Source organism: Tamandua tetradactyla, chromosome 5 (assembly GCF_023851605.1).
Source record: "Tamandua tetradactyla isolate mTamTet1 chromosome 5, mTamTet1.pri, whole genome shotgun sequence".
NCBI lineage: Eukaryota > Metazoa > Chordata > Mammalia > Pilosa > Myrmecophagidae > Tamandua > Tamandua tetradactyla.
Window position 1 is genome coordinate 15,757,428 of NC_135331.1, and position 13,856 is coordinate 15,771,283.

The following is a 13,856-nucleotide window of genomic DNA, read 5'->3' on the forward strand; positions in this document are numbered from 1 at the left end:
CTTTTTTTGCCAAAGCAGGAAGATTGTCGTGAATGCCAATTTGCACTTCAAAACTTCGTAGTGCTTTCCACACCATTCCTAGAAGGAGGGAAGATGCTCTTCCTGACTGAGAAACATATCAGCTTGCAGCAAGCAAAGGGGAAAGTTGTTGAATTTTCCCAGGTCAAGCGTGAAACATGGCAAAGCTTGGGTTAAGCTGCTCCTTTTGTCTTTCTATTGCTTGTTGCTATTTTCTAGGAGGCCCCCAACCCCATATGATTTCAGAATAAACACCCTGCTTCCACCCCTGCCCACCCCAAGTCCCTCTGACTCATGCTCAAGTCATTAGCAAATGGAAATCCTGAGCAAAACCTGGCTTACAACCAAGGAGTGACAGGGCACGTCCAGAAAATCAGGGATTCCCCTTTCTGCCAAGGAGTTGCGAGTGGAGACAGCCGATTCTCCATGGTCAGGAGGGAGATGTTTCAAAACTCCAGGCCCCAGGGGATGGCAGAGTGCTTGTTGTTTTGGGAAATTGCATTCCAGCAGTTATGGGAGAACAGAATTGTCATTGAGGCAACAGAAACAACACAGCCGAAATGTACCATTTGATCACGGTGAACTCTTATCTCCAGCCTCATTGGGCTCATCTTCTTAATTATAAACAATATTTGAAATCTACTCCTCTCCTTCATTAATATTAATAGCCATATTTATTTAGTGGCTACTCTGTATCAAGCACTGTCCTATGCACTTAAAATACTTTGTTCCATCCAATCCCTAGGACAACTCTTGATAGGCATTTTTGTCATCTTCATTGTAAATTGGGGAAATTGAGACTCAGAGAGGGCAGGCAAGTGAATTGTCACACATTAAGAGACTGTGGACTGCAGGCATGGTGACTGATGGTGAAAATCACAAAATAAAAGGTTCTAGTGCATGTTAACAACTATTACTGAAGAGTAGTAAATGCCCCTGGCCTCAAGGGTTGTATTAGTTAGCTGCTACTGTGTAACAAATGACCCTACCATGTAATAGCTAAAACTATAAACATCTATTACCTTACAATTTCTGAGGATTAGGAATTTGGGAATAGTTCAGCTGGGTGGTGTTAGATCAGGGTCTCCCATAAAGTTGCTGTCAAGTTGTCAGATGGGGCTGCAGACTCAACTGAAGACTCAACTGGTAGAGAATCTGCTTCCAGGCTCATTCACATGGCTGTGGGTAGAAGGTTTCAAGTTCTTATCCATAGGCCTCTCCATAGGGCTGCTCACAACATAGCTTCCTCCAGACTTTCCCTGAAGTCACCTGGAAGAATGAGAGAGAGCATAACTAAGATGGAAGCCACAGTGTCTTTTATAACTTAACCTTGGAAGTGACCCACCATCATTTCTGCCATATCTATTGATCACTCAAACTGACTCTGGTACAGCATGAGAAAGGAGCTATGCAATGGTACAAGGAGGCAGGAATCATTGGGGGTCATCCTAGATGGTTGACCTAGTCAATCCTAGAGGTTGACTATCAGGGTGCATCTCTTAACTAGAAAATCTTGAAGATTTTCATGTGATATGATGCATGCCCTGGACCTAGTGTTCTTTGTTTTGTATTTTTGCCTCTCCATCCACCATTCAGACCAAAGTCAGATGTGACATATTTGTGAAGTAGAATAGGACATTTATCCCCAAAGAATGGGGAGCATCAATCTTGATTCTGCATGGTAATATCACCCAACAAGCTTTGCTTCTATGCGCTCAGTCTCCTCAACAAATGTATAGGTTGTATTCTCCTGTCTCTCTCTATTTTAGAACAACTTAATCTTATTTATTCCTTTCTAATGGACTGAGTGGCTACGATAGATCAGGATGCTGATTATTCCGACTTTGTCCTACCCATGGCAAAAGCCAATCTCCACCCTGCTGTGCCCCCTCTGCATCCCAAGAGGCTGAACCCTGCAAACTACAAGAGCTGAGCTCCTTTGCCACTGGCTTCCAATTGAGTTTCAGCAATAGGAGGCATCAGCACAAGATTGGAGGGTAAAAAGAGATTGTTCTAGTTTGCTAGCTGCTGGAATGCAATATACCAGGAACAGGATGGCTTTTATAAAGGGGAATTTAATGAGTTGCTAGTATACAGTTTTAAGGCTCAGAACATGTCCCAATTAAAACAAGTTTATAGAAACATCCAATCTAAGGTATCCAGGGAAAGATACCTTAGTTCAGGAAGGCTGATGAAGTTCGGGGTTTCTCTCTCTAGTGGAAGAGCACATGGCGAACACAGAGTTTCTCTCTCATCTGGCAAGGCACATGGTGAACACAGTCAGGTTCCTCTCTCATCTGGAAGGACACATGGCAAACACGGCATCATCTGCTAGCTTCTTCTCCTGGCTTCCTGTTTCATGAAGCTCCCTGGGAGGCATTTTCCTTCTTCATCTCCAAAGGTCGCTGGCTGGTGGACTCTGCTTCTCATGGCTATGTCGTTCTGCTCTGCTCTCTCTGAATCTCTCATTCTCCAAAATGTTTCCTCTTTTATAGGACTTCAGAAACTAATCAAGACCCACCCAAATGGGTGGAGACATGTCGTCACCTAATCCAGTTTAACAACCATTCTTGATTAAATCACATTCCCAGGAAGATGATCTAATTACAGTTTCAAGCATACAATGCTGAATAGGGATTAGAAGAAACAGGCTGGCTTTATAAAATGGGATTAGGATTAAAACATGGTTTTTCTAGAGTACATACCTCATTTCAAACCAGCACAGAGATGGAATATAAACACCTCTAATCTCTCTCTGCTTCTGCCTCATAGTTCTGAAAGTAGGCGTGGCCCTCCAAGTCCATAGCTCTTATCGGGTGCCCTCATCCAGGCCTCCAGCTCTCAATGCGCCCTGCTAACTCTAGTTTCTCCCACTGCCCCTTTGGACTCAGGATTAATAACAATGCCCTGCTAATTTGCAGTCCCTGGGTAACTCACCAATCATTTCTAGTTCTCCTAACCCTGCTCACACCTCTATAAATAGCACTTTCAGAAATGTCTCCTTGAACCACCTGAATGGAATTCTGTTTTCTATTGAGATCCAGGCTCCATAGAAAATGAAATGGCCTCTGACTTCCAGACCTTTGTTTTTCACATTATGAGATAATCCTTTAACATGTTTAAGTGTAGACATGGGCGTAAGCCTCACTTCAGTTCACACAGGACTTGGGAAACCCCTTGAGACATATTACAGAACATGAATGCCTTAGATTTACATAGCCATAGCTACCACAAAACCCCTACAAGTACTCTTTTGAGTCAGAGAGAATTTTATACATGTTTAATGTTGTACAAATGAGTATGGACTTACATAGGAATCTCGTAGGGTGGGAACCAAGATCACTGAGATTTGAGGAATTTGGATAAAGCCTTCCTCATACCAAAATACCACACCCTTGCCAAATCAATCACAGATTACTATTTGTGCAACGAAATGCCGTACCTGACTCCTCTTTACTATAATCTATCGGCTTTTCATTCTGGGGAAATATGGTAGAGTGAACACAGGGTTCTAAAACTTCCTTTCCTCCAAACACAGACTTGTGGCCATCACTTACTACTTGTGTGTGAGAGGAAAGAGGCAGCAAAGCCGGGATGGATTTTGCGAATCACACATTCATAACTTCATTCATTCATTTATTCCAAGACTCTTGACTTTTGTCATGGAATTGTCTTTGGTTTTGAGGGTGCAGAGATGAGTCTGACAGGGCCTCTGCCTTCAAGATGCTCACAGTTTAGGGAAATCAAGCAAGACAAACAAAACAGCCTAGAGTGCAGTGCAGGTTTCTGTTTCTGTGTTTTGTTTTAAAATCTGGACTGTAGCTCCTTTCCTCCAACCCAGAGGATCAAATGAGGGATGCATTCTCCCATGTGCCCTGCTCCACAGGGAGCAGATGAAACAATTACGATGACTTTGTTCATGTTTGAGAAGCCATTTCTCAGGCAGGATCTTTAGAGGTGGGAAGAAGGAAGAGGGAAAAGTAAGGAGAAAAATCATGTAATTAAGCTATACCTCCAAGCTATAGAAAATAATTTAAAATAATCTTTTTATGAAAAGAGGAAAAAAATATCCTCTCACTTCCTGACTTTGATGAGTCCTTGCTCTGGGGCAGTTGCTGTAGTTACAACAGGACCTAGGGACCATTAGTCCAATCACCAGCTATCAGCTCAAGCTGGAGGAGAAATGATGATCCATGTATTGTCCCTACACACTTTTAACACCATAACTGCAGATACACGCCTTGAAGTGGAAAGAACTCTTGGTTTGCTGTTGCTGTGCATATTTTAATGGAGGCTCTTTGTTGTTATTTTTTTTTTTCTTGTAATTTAAAAGATCTAAGGGAGATAATTGCCCTTTATTGTATGGAGAAAAGTAGCTTACTAAAATATATAAGTTTTTTTTTTTTTTTTTTTTTTTTTTTTTTTTTTTTTTTTTTTTTTAAAGGAAAGACAGAGAGAAGGAAGGAAGGATAGAAGGAAGAAAGGGAAACATCTTTTAAACATTTTCTTGTTTTATTGTATTCTGTTTCTCCGTTTTTGTTACATGGGCTGGGGCCGGGAATCGAACCGAGGTCCTCCGGCATAGCAGGCAAGCACTTTGCCCGCTGAGCCACCGCGGCCCGCCCAAAATATATAAGTTTTGATCCCAATTTACTAAATATTATATACATGTCTATATATATATATATATATATTTGGGAGGCTATAAACAACAAGGTAAACAGTTTTTTCATTACAAATAATCAATTACAGGTTATTTTTATTTTCTTTTTCATGTTTACATGTATTTTCCCAAATTGTGAATCACTTGTTTTTGCTACTATTTCTGGAAAACAGCGGCTGTTATCTCTGACAATCTTTTCATTAATCTCATAAAGCTGGTCCTATGCCTGCTCCAATTATACAGATCAAAAAACTGAGATCCAGAAAGATTGTCACTTGCCCAAAGTCACGTAACCAGTAAGTTGTGAAACCAAGATTTGATCGTGTCTTATGTGTGAATATTTTTTTAAAATATTTTTATTGATAAAGCAACATACAAACATTTTAACATACAAACATTCCATATATGGTGTTCAATCAATGGCTCACAATCTGATCACATAGTTGTGTATTCATCAACATGTTCATTTTTTTGAACAATTACATCACTCCAGAAAAAAGAAAGAAAAAAGAAAAAACTCATACATACCATACCCCTTACCTCTCCCTTTCATTGACAACTAGTACTCCCATCTACCCAATTTATTTTAACCTTTGTTTCCCTATTATTTGTTTATTTTTTTAATCCATATTTTTTACATACCCTGGATAAAAGGAGCATAAGACACAAGGTTTTCACAATCACACAGTCATGTTGTAGAAGTTATATCCTTTGACAATTGTCTTCAAGAATCAAGGCTACTTGTTCAGGTACTTCCCTCCAGCCACTCTAATACACCATAAACTGAAAAGGGGATATCTATATAATGCGTTAAGAATAATCTCCAGGATAACCTCTCAACTCTGTTTGAAATTTCTCAGCCACTGATCATGTGAATATTTTTTAAAATAAAGCAAAATGACTATGAAATTAATTACCAACAAACTAATTTGGAGGATTAAAAAGAGGGAAACTCCACAGACAATCATTTGAAAATCACCTACCACATCTTTTAGAAGCCAAGTTCTTTGGTCAAAACTCCAAATACTGGCAGTCAAACCAACTCACCTGGGACAGAACAGTCTCTTCAATAAATGGTGCCTAGAGAACTGGATATCCATATGCAAAAGAATGAAAGAAGACCCATATCTCACACCCTATACAAAAGTTAACTCAAAATGGATCAAAGATCTAAACATTAGGTCTAAGACCATAAAACAGTTAGAGGAAAATGTAGGGAGATATCTTATGAATCTTACAATTGGAGGCGGTTTTATGGACCTTAAACCTAAAGCAAGAGCACTGAAGAAGGAAATAAATAAATGGGAACTCCTCAAAATTAAACACTTTTGTGCATCAAAGAACTTCATCAAGAAAGTAGAAAGACAGCCTACACAATGGGAGATAATATTTGGAAATGACATATCAGATAAAGGTCTAGTATCCAGAATTTATAAAGAGATTGTTCAACTCAACAAAAAGACAGTCAACCCAGTTACAAAATGGGAAAAAGACTTGAACAGACACCTCTCAGAAGAGGAAATACAAATGGCCAAAAGGCACATGAAGAGATGCTCAATGTCCCTGGCCATTAGAGAAATGTAAATCAAAACCACAATGAGATATCATCTCACACCCACCAGAATGGCCATTATCAACAAAACAAAAAATGACAAGTGCTGGAGAGGATGCGGTGAAAGAGGCACACTTATCCACTGTTGGTGGGAATGTCAAATGGTGCAACCACTGTGGAAGGCAGTTTGGCGGTTCCTCAAAAAGCTGAATATAGAATTGCCATACGACCCAGCAATACCATTGCTGGGAATCTACTCAAAGGAATTAAGGGCAAAAACTCAAATGGACATTTGCACACCAATGTTTATAGCAGCATTATTTACAATTGCAAAGAGATGGAAACAGCCAAAATGTCCATCAACAGACGAGTGCTAAACAAACTGGTATATACATACGATGGAATATTATGCAGCTTTAAGACAGGATAAACTTATGAAGCATGTAATAACATGGATGAACCTAGAGAACATTATGCTGAGTGAGTCTAGCCAAAAACTAAAAGACAAATACTGTATGTTCCCAATGATGTGAATCGACATTCGAGAATAAACTTGGAATATGTCATTGGTAACAGAGTCCAGCAGGAGTTAGAAACAGGGCAAGATAATGGGTAATTGGAGCTGATGGGATACAGACTGTGCAACAGGACTAGATACAAAAACTCAAAAATGGACAGCACAATAATACCTAATTGTAAAGTAATCATGTTAAAACACTGAATGAAGCTGCATCCGAGCTATAGGTTTTTGTTTTGTTTTGTTTTTACTATTATTACTTTTATTTTTTTCTCTATATTAACATTCTATATCTTTTTCGGTTGTGTTGCTAGTTCTTCTAAACCGATGCAAATGTACTAAGAAACGATGAACATGCATCTATGTGATGATGTTAAGAATTACTGATTGCATATGTAGAATGGTATAATTTCTAAATGTTGGGTTAATTTCTTTTTTTCCGTTAATTAAAAAAAAAAAAAATCCAAATACTGATGTCGTTAAAACTAAGTAAAATAATCAGCCCAGCAAGAAGATAATGACATTTCTGTAAATTTGAATGTATGTCTGTATGTTGTAACACTTAAATTCTAAAATGACTTGCATTATAAGATTCAACATTAAGTTGACGTCACTCTTAGAGGGGTGAGGGATGGATTGTGTGAAATACTAAATACTAAATGCCTCTACCTCATTTTAAGAGGTACCCTGACCTCAGGAATCAGGGGGGTTTGTATGTACCTAAGAATCAAGGAAAAAACATATTGTAGATAACCTGTGTAAAAATGAGGAGCAAAATATCTTTGGTTTTCTCTGCATTTCCCATGTTTTCTGCATTGAGTTTATATTACTTTTGTAATTAATTGAAAAAAAATCACTAAATGTTATTTTAAAAATAAAGTAATCATACTTGAAAACAGCTCTTCCCTTACACCTCTTTTTAAAAAAAAATTTTTTTTTATTGTATAGTATAACATATATACAAAGCAAAGAAATAAAAAAGCAATAGTTTTCAAAGCACTCTTCAAAAAGTGGTTACAGGATAGATTCCAGAGTTTGTCATGGGCTACCATATGATCCTCTCATATTTTTCCTTCTAGCTACTCCAGAATATAGGAGGCTAGAAGGCTTAAATACTTTTTATCATCACAGCCGGTTTTTTTTCCTTCTTTTTTTGTGAACAATAACATAGATACAAAAAGTTATAAATTTCCAAGCACAGCACCAGAATTAGTTGCAAAACACATTTCATACTTTGACATGAGTTTCAATTTCACAATTTTAGGTTTTTACTTGTAGCTGTTCTACAATACTGGAGACTAAAAGAGATATCAATTTAATGATTCAGCATTTATATTCATTTAAGTCCTATCTTCTATATATAATTCCACCATCATTGATCTTTCCATACGTCTCATTGGGGTTGTTTGGGCTATGGCAATTCTAAATTTTTGATATTGGATACTGTCAGTAATATAGGGTAGGGAGATGGAACTATTTGATGTTCTGGAGAGGCTGGGCTAGGTGTTAGGACTTATCTGGACCAGGGACCCATCTGGAGGTTGTAGGTTGCTGGCAAGTTACTCTAGTGCCTGGAACCCTTGTGGAATCTTATATATTGCCCTAGCTGTCCTTTAGGATTGGCTGGAATGGTCCTGGTTGGGGACTGGCAGGTTATGATAGGTAGTAAGGAGTAACTGAAGACTGCATAAGAGCAACCTCCAGAGTAGCCTCTTGACTCTATTTGAACTCTCTCTGACACTGATACTTTATTAATTATACTTCTTTCCCCCCTTTGGTCAGGATGGAATTGTTGATCCCATGCATACCTCTTCTTTCACTATTCCTTGCATGAACCCATATGGGAGGAGAGTTGGAGATCTTCATGCCTTGAAAACCTAAGCTATGACTCATGGAATACTAGCATTTATTTTATTTACAGCTGACCCATTTTACAGATGAGAAAGAGATGAGCTCAGTCAAATACAAGTTAGAATACTCCATCTTTTGGTGGGGACTGAGCAACCTCTTCTCCAATCTTATGGTGGAGATGGATGAAAGAATAGGGGAGATTCCACAACATGGAAATCCCCAAACAAGATTCTGGATTCAAGGCAGGTATAGAAACATCCCATGACCAGTAGTTTTTGGCTCTTTACTCTCTTCATGTAACCATGCTCCACCCACTGTTCACTTCGGAGCATCTCCCTCACTTTCCTGTCTGTACATCTTCTTTCTCCCTCACAGCACCTGTTTCCTCACAAGTGCAACTTGCCATGGCTTTTGCAGTCTCAGCTTAAGGATTCAGGGAGTTTCCCTGATAGATGACTTTCCCTGAGTCCATACTGATCATTATTTCTTTGCAATACTGATTCCATTCATTCATTCATTCATTCTCCATTCATTTATTTATTGAACAAATGTTTATTGAGCTCCTACTCTACTAGTTCTAAGCACTAGGGAGTTAGTAGTAGATAAAATGTACAATAATGCTTTTATAATCAGGAGACAGACACATAATGCATAAGTTAATTATGTAGCATATTTGATAGTGATAAACAAAGCCAGGTGAAGCAGAGGGGGAGGTGTGGGTGGGGGGTTATAATTTTAAGTAGGGTAGTCACAATAGGCCTCCTGGAAGCCTATTTGAGCAGACAGATGGATGGAGGGAGTGAGCCCAGCTATCTCGGGGCAAAGTGTTTGAGGCAGAGGGAAAAGCCCGTGCAAAGACATGGAGGTAGAAACCATTTCTGGCATGCCTGAGGAACATGTGGCTGGAGTCAGTGTAAGAATGGGGCAGGTGAAGGGCAGTATTTGGTTTTATACTCCTTAATCTAATGAAAAGGAGTATTTCACCAAAACACTTTCAGAAACCCTCTTTGTACCTTTATAGATGTGCTGAAAGCAGAAAGGGGCTGTAGCAATTTTTCACTTTGGGAGAGGAGCTAACAAACTTTCTGAAGGTAAGATAATTATGAGGTCTGAGTTTGCACGGGTGCATGCATTCACACACACGGTGACCTCTCTCAAAAGCAGGAATACTATAAATAGAAAAATGGTGACTGTGGCAGCCTGGAGCCTTGGGCTGATGTTGAATGAAGCAGCGGCGCGAATGCTAATGAGTTGTGATGATTTGGAGTGGTCATTAAACTAATAAGGCCATCTCCAAATTAGCACAGTGGCTGCAGCCAACGAACATTTAATCACGCCACCTTCATTACTTCAGACACGACACACTTGGTGAAAGTGACTGTGGGATAACTGGATCTGGGACCCTCGTCCGATAATTTTATCACTCACCTGCCAGAGCGTGAAGGAATTGGTGTGATGAAGTGGCTCTGTTGGCTTTTTCTCTGCCAGAAGGGAATGTGGGGGAAGGACAAGCCTTTTTCACTCTCTAATTATATGATGCCCATCTTAAAAAATACATATCGTTATTCATTTATCAGACACTATTTTTAAAGTTTTATTATTTAACATCCGAATTCTAAAAAAGGTTCTCCACCATGGTTTCTCCCAGGTTCTCCCCACCTTTCTTTCCTTCCAAAAATCAACCCCCACCCCACATCACCCCCCCCCCCCCCATTTCACCAATCCACCCCTGCAAGGCCTCAGCTCAGACATTCCATGCAGGAACAGAGATGGTGCTGGCACTGGATGACGGTCCTGACTCCACTCTTGAAACAGTCCAGCCTAATCCCTTGGTGTCACCGGTCTGCTCAGCCCCCTGAGCTCCATCTACCTTTTCTGGCCATTTACATTATTTGTGGCCCATTCAGGGATGTGGAGAGCCAACTCGTCCCAGTTCTCTTGCGCTCTCCTGGTTCCTGTGCTGCAAGTCCAGTACCCTGGGAAACGCCCCAGTCCCTGGCAAACCACGTGATAGGCCACCTGGGAGAGACACCGCCGTTTCTGTCTCATGGTGGGTGTCTTGTTTCCCAGATGTAATTTGGTGAGTGTGGTTTATGGGTGAAGGTTGAAATGCTGACCATTTCCTGTAAGCATCTCTTTCTCCCCTGCCTCCGGCCCTCCCCACGCTTCCTACACAAACACACGTGCACACAGTCACGGGCCCTGGCCCACTGATGTTAAAGCAGACGGTTTTTCACTGGAGGTTATAGGATTCAAAGCTTCCATCGCATAGGGTCTGTGACCCACAAAGGTGAAAAACTATTGGTCCTGGATGCTTGAAGGGGGAATGGGGATGAGCGATAAAAAGGCCAAAAGTAGCTTTTCAATCACCCTCTTCTCTCCTTTCCTCCTTTGCTTCCTGTCATCTTCCATTTCCCTTTCTTTTTCTTATTCTTCCTCTTATTCTCTCTTCTATTTCCCCCCACCCCTCCATTTGTTCCTCTCCCTGATTTTCTCTGCCTCCGTTTCTTCCCCTCATCAGTGGGTACACTAGGATCAAGTGAGTTAATGTGCAAAGTCTGGTTTCTGATATTCACTTATTATTATTGGAAAGGTCCATAAAGATAAATGCATCCAACTCTGACTTTAAAAAAGATTAAAATTTGACTTCCCAGAGGGTAGATGGGGTGTTGCCTAGCTAGGAGGAGCTGCAATGCCATTGTTCAAATGTGGAAACTGAGGCCCAGAGAGGTTAAATTTTGCCTTCAAGGCATCCTGGAGCTCATCCTTAGTGGTCTCTGGTCTTGAACTCAGACCTGCCTGTTCCCACAGGCTGCCCTCTGAGGTCCTATTCTCTATGTCCCCAGGGAACATCATTTTTCCCCATATTTCTAAAAGACGAATAATCCCGGCATTTTCCTCCTCACGAGATGATTTAGAGTGGATTTAGCAAACATACTGGGGGTCATCTCGAGAGGGAAAGCAAGTAAGGAATCTATTTATCATTGTGTTTATCCAGGTACTTTCCCCTCAGCTATTTCCTTTCCTCTGCCTTGGGCAGAAATGGAAAGTTGTGTGTCTGTCTATGCGTGTCTGTGTATGCGTGTGTTTCCTTTTGGTGAACAATTTCTCCACAGTTCTCAGGGGCGGTGGCCCTCCGTAGGCACCAGAGGGATAATTAAAGAGGGAACATTGATCCCGCAGAAAGAATTCAAAACTAACAGCTGTTCTTACCATTGCAAATGCTTCTGCCAGGCTGGAGGGGTCTACTGGTTGGAGGATCAGGGCATTAGGCCAGGAAGCTGCCAAAACAAGGCAGAAGAGGCATTAAGAGAGTAAATATGCCATCTGAACGTGATTAAGCAGTTGACAGGCACCCCATTGTGAGTGGGTTAATTGATCAATATTTACTAAATTCTGGTTCTAGATGCCATCCTGAGTCTTTAGAAGATGTCACTCTTCCTGCAGAGGTAATGGAAAAGGTCTCTTAGAAAGCCCAGGCTCCAGCCCAGGCATGCGGCAATTTATTCCCTATCTGAAATGATAACGCCAGCAATCGTTTATTGAACATTCACTGTCTGCGCATTATTTCATTTAATTCTCACAGCAGTCTTGATGTGGAAGCTGAGACCAGAGGCTTGATGACTTATTTGCTGGAAGCCAGGCTTCCGAGCCCACGTTCTTGGTCTGTGTCACACTGAGCACCCCCCCACACCTGTTCCCCGCCCCTCCCCACCCAGGATCCCTCGGAATGGGATAGGGCAGCACTCTCTGATCTTGAATGAGCACAAAGACCACCTGAGGGATCTTGTGAAACGGAAGATTCTGTTTCAGTGGGTCTGAGATGGACCCTACAGTTCTGCATTTCTAACAAGCTCCATCCCAGCTTGAAGCCAATGCAGCTGGTCCATAGATCACACCTGGAGGGGCCAAGGGCTATGTTGTGCTGCAGCGACAAACAGCCCCTCTATTTCAGTGGGTTGAAATAAGCAGGGCTCATTTTGTTCACGCTGCACCATCACGGGCTTGCCAGGGGCTTTGCTCCATGTCATCCCCACTTGAAGGACCAGGGTGATAGAGGAACCATAGTGGGAAATACTGAGATTCCCAGTTGCAGAGGGAAAGACATCTCTGGTGGGTCTCACATCAAGGCTGAAGTGCTCCAGCCTGGACGGGATATATGTTACTTCTGTTCCCAACTCATTGCCAAAATGTCACCTGACTCCACCCAACCACAAGGGAGAGGGGGGCAGGAATTGCCTACCAAATTTTGGGGAAGGTGGAGAGCTAGAAATATTTAGTAAGCATCAGCAGAAACAATCACAAACTGCCAATACATCAACCTTCTAGGGTTTAGCAGCATGTCTAATGCAAACAACACTGAAGGAGGTTCTGTGGAGGATGTTCCAAACCCTTTTGCCTGTTTTTCTGTGAACCCTAGCTCCTTCAACCATGAAAAGGAAAATATTTAAATGATAGTTTGTACACGGGAACAAAATATATATTAAAAGTTCTGTAACCTTAATACATGCAGTGATTATAAATGAGTTTTTTGACATGCAAAATTTGAATTGCACAAGACTTTCCAAAATAAGACTATTGCATAAGCTGGGAGTGTCTGTGTGTTGTAAATGAAGATCATTCTGTATGCACAGTTTTGCATACTGCTCTTTTTCTTATCATATTCTACCAACATTTTTCTGTGACTCATGTTTTACAGATGGCACCATTTTTTCCCATTCTGTAAGGTATTTAACTAATTGCCTTTCGTTGAATGTTTAATTTGATTCCAACTTTTTTTGACATTATTTTTTAACACCACAATGAATAATTTGATAGCTAAATTTTCCTGCAAATCCGTATGTATTTCCTTAGAAAAAATTCTTAGAAGTGAAATCATTCAGTCAAGCAGGTAAATATTTTTAAGATTGTTGAAACACAGCGTTGAAGGTGCCCATAATGCATATACCAGACCAGTCCAGAGTCCCATCGATATTATATGAATGTCCATTTTATCTTAGACTTCCATCTAACAACAGCAATTAAGTTTTAATTATAAATTTGAGATTAAATTATGTTACTACAATTATGGCTTGTGTTTCTTTGGTAACTAATGGGGGTGAATATATATTTTTAAAATACTTATTAGTGAATTTTTTATTTTCTCTCATTTATAAGTCCATATCCTAGTTGCAATTTTAAAATTTATTTATTAATGCTTATTCTATGACTAGCCTATGTAAAAGAGCAACTAACCCTTCTTTAACATTTATGTA

At 40.4% G+C, this 13,856-nt stretch overlaps 1 long non-coding RNA gene across 1 annotated transcript in view; it reads right to left on the reverse strand.

The window, feature by feature from the left end:
* LOC143682265 (uncharacterized) overlaps window positions 1-13,856 on the reverse strand; it is a 119,821-nt gene that overhangs the window by 14,729 nt on the left and 91,236 nt on the right. The window contains exons 2-3 of the long non-coding RNA XR_013175056.1: window positions 11,815-11,882; window positions 1,041-1,287 (exon numbers count right to left, since the gene is read on the reverse strand). This is a non-coding gene — a long non-coding RNA (uncharacterized LOC143682265). The remainder of the gene's footprint in view (window positions 1-1,040; window positions 1,288-11,814; window positions 11,883-13,856) is intronic.